Raw genomic sequence first — 3679 nt, 5'->3', positions numbered from 1 at the left:
CAAAAACAGAGACAGAGACGCATTGATCAGATGCTCTAACCTCAGAGGGAAGGTAGGGGAGGGTGGAGGGAGGGGTAAGAGATCAACCAAAGGACCTGTATGTATACATAAAAGCAATGGACATGGACACTAGGGAGGTGAGGGCATGTGCTGGAGGTGGGGATGGCTGGGGAGAAGTCAATGGGGGAAAAAGGAGACATATATAATCCTATCTAATAATAGACAAACATGGTAATTGACCATACCTTCACTATACCTCCCATTGGTTAATCAGCAAGATATGCAAATTAACCCAACCAAGATGGCGGCCGGCAGCCAGGCAGCTGAAGGGAGCAGGAGGCTTGCTTGCTCCAGTGAAGAAGGAAGCCAAGGTTCCCCGCCTGCTGCGGCCAGGCTCTGAGCTCTTAAAGCAACAAAGTTTCAATTATAGAAGCTAAACAACCCCCAGATACCTGCTTTCAGCTGGCCGTGGCCATGGAGCTGGAGCCGGCTCTCATATCCAGTGACGGCAACAAAGTTTCAATTATAGAAGGTAAATAAATCCCAGAATAAAAAAGAAAAAGAAAAAAAGGAGAGGCTGGGAGCTTCAGTCTCTGATACCCTGGAGGGGGTGAGACCAGCTGCAAGAAGCCATCACCCAGGCTGGCCAGACACTCAAGCAGGGACCCCCACCCTGATCCGGGACACCCTTCAGGGCAAACCAGCCGGCCCCGACCTGTGCACCAGGCCTCTATCCTATATAGTAAAAGGGTAATATGCAAACTGACCCTAACAGCAGAAGGACTCGGAATGACTGGTCACTATGACACACACTGACCACCAGGGGGCAGACGCTCAATGCAGGAGCTGCCCTCTGGTGGTGAGTGTGCTCCCACATGGGGGAGCTCTGCTCAGCCACAAGCCAGGCTGATGGCTGCCAGTACAGCAGTGGTGGTGGGAGCCTCTTCTGCCTCCTCAGCAGCACTAAGGTTGTCCAACTGCAGCTTAGGTCTGCTCCCCGCTGGCAAGTGGACATCCCCTGAGGGCTGCCAGGCTGCCAGAGGGATGTCTGACTGCCAGCTTAGGCCCAATCCCCCGGGGAGCAGGTCTAAGCCAGCAGGTGGTCATCCCCTGAGGGGTCCCAGACTGCGAGAGGGCACAGGCCGGGCTGAGGGAACCCCCCCCACCCCACGTGCACAAATTTTTGTGCACCAGGCCTCTAGTACTATATAATACTTTAAGCAATAAAGGATTTAAAAAATATGTTTATTACCTTGATTGCTGTGATGGTTTTATGGGTATATGCAAATCTCCACACTCAGCAAATTATATACATCCAATATGCTCAAAGTTTAGTGTATCAATTATATGTCAATAAAGTTGTTTTACAAAAAGAAACCATTAAGGGTTTGGTTGGATGAGGTGAACAAGAATTTGTTGATCAAGTCCTGAAATCCAAATTAGGAGCTAACCATGAATATATACAATGGGAAATTTAGGACAACAAAGCTTAGTAAGTATACCTTGTGACAACAAGTGGAGGTACCCTCTGAAAATATTAAGAGAGTCAAAGTTTAAGTCACAAATAAGAAATTTCCAGATGAAAGTTCAGGTAGTATGGCCTTTATCTCCATTACACCAGGTGTAAGTGCAGGCACAATATCCTCACAAACGCCCATAGGTGTGAAAAAACATCATGGTTTGAGTATTTAGGGGCAATATCCTAAAAGACCACAAGGTGGTAATGTCATTTCACAAGTCTGTCTTTCACTTGGATTGCTTCCTTTATTTTCTGTTTGTATTTATGCTTTCATCTCTCTACTTTTCAGTCCTTTTAATTTTTCTGTTGTTTTGTTTGATCTTTCACTTCTCATCTTATCTCCTTAACTGGACATTTATTATAACTAATGCAATTTTTTTCTCATTACACACAGAATAGAATTTCGTTTTGATGCTCACCAAAATTTATTACAGGAAAATTGAAATCTACATGAAAATACCCAGAATACTATAATAAATCCCTATGTACCTATCTTCCACGGCAAAGCTATCAATTCATGGCCATTCTTGTTTTAACTATATCTCCACTTGCTTCCTTGCTTCCCATTTTATTTTAATTCTTTTAAAAAATTGATTGATTTTAGAGAGAGAGATAGAGAGGAACATCAATTTATTGCTTCATTTATTTATGTATTCATTGTTTGATTCTTGTATGTGCCCCGACCAGGGATCAAACCTGCAACCTTGGCATATCAGGACAATGCTCTAATCAACTGAGCTACCTGGCCAGGTTCCTATTTTATTTTTATTTATTTAATTAATTAATTTTTAAAATCGGTATTCTTGAAAGTATTACAGATGTCCCCTTTTTTCCCCCCATTGACTGCCTCCACCCTGCTCCTGCCCCCCTGAAGTATGTCTGTTGCCTGTTTCCCCATTTTATTTTAAAGCAAGTTCCAGTTCTGTATCAAGTTTGTGTGTAAATGTGTCTATGTGTCTCTCATATTAGGACTCATGAGCGTAAGCACATGCCAAAATTACTCTTAACTGTTAATTCCTTCATATTACAAAATCCACTTGTTCAAATTTCCAGTTACCTCTTACTAACAATTAACATTATTTTATAACTAGAGCCCCGATGCACAAATTCATGCATGGGTGGGGTCCCTCTGGGTGGCCTGTGGAGATCGGGCCCCAGCTCATCCCCCCAGCCTCACAGCCCCAGATCACCCCCTCCCCAGCCTCACAGCCCCGCAGCCCTGCCTGGCACCCCATCTTTGTCTGGCGCTGCCCCCTCACCTGCTCCACCATCTCCCCTGCTGGGTAGTTGATTGGGGCTGGACCCCCTACCCCTGCCGCCACTGCTGGTCATCATCTGTGGGGTGATTGGTGGGGCGATCAGGCTCCTGCTTGCACCTGCCTTGGCCTGGCATCACAAGCTCACCTGCTCCACCATCCTGCTGTGGTCCAGAGCCAGCAGTGCCTCCACTGCTGCCTGCTGCCAGTGCCTCATTGCTCCCACTGCCATGTTCTGCGCTGACCCCTGGTGGTCAGCACATGTCATAGCAAGCAGTCTAACGCCTGGTCTCCCAGTCCAACAACTACCCAAGGAGACAATTTGCATATTAGGCTTTTATTATATAGGATTTGTCTGTTGGATTCAGAACTCAAAACCCACGCATCATGATTACTTGAATTTTCTCTTCACCTTTTTTACTATACAGATTCCTGATTTCTTTCTCTCTCTCAACTTGCAATTTATATGCTGAGGGAACTACGTTATTTTTCCTGAAGTTTCCTAGAGTCTAGATTTTTGTGATTGCTGTCAATTTTTAAAATGGATAATGAAGCATTTTGTAATTTTCCAAAAAAATATGTAAGAAGGTAACTACTTTGTTTTTGTTGCTGGGCTTCTGAACACTACTGGAAAAAATTACCCATCTGTACAATTTTAACATGTATCCAAGCTCAGATGGATTATCAGTACAGATCAGATCATCACGTTTCTTGCCTCAAATATGTTTTATTTTCCTCCGTTTCAAACCTTTACCCTGCTTTTTAAACTCTAAGGCAGTAGTTCTCAACCTTGGCTACACATGAGAATCACCTGGGAATCTTTTTAAAATCCTGATTTTTGGGCCTCATCCTCTGGAAATTCTGTTTCTTTGTTACTAATGTTGTGGCCTCACCCCATAACAAA

The sequence above is a fragment of the Myotis davidii genome, unplaced genomic scaffold (genome assembly GCF_000327345.1).
Source record: "Myotis davidii unplaced genomic scaffold, ASM32734v1 scaffold163, whole genome shotgun sequence".
NCBI lineage: Eukaryota > Metazoa > Chordata > Mammalia > Chiroptera > Vespertilionidae > Myotis > Myotis davidii.
The sequence above is the reverse complement of the archived record's forward strand: the minus strand, read 5'-3'. Positions refer to the sequence as shown.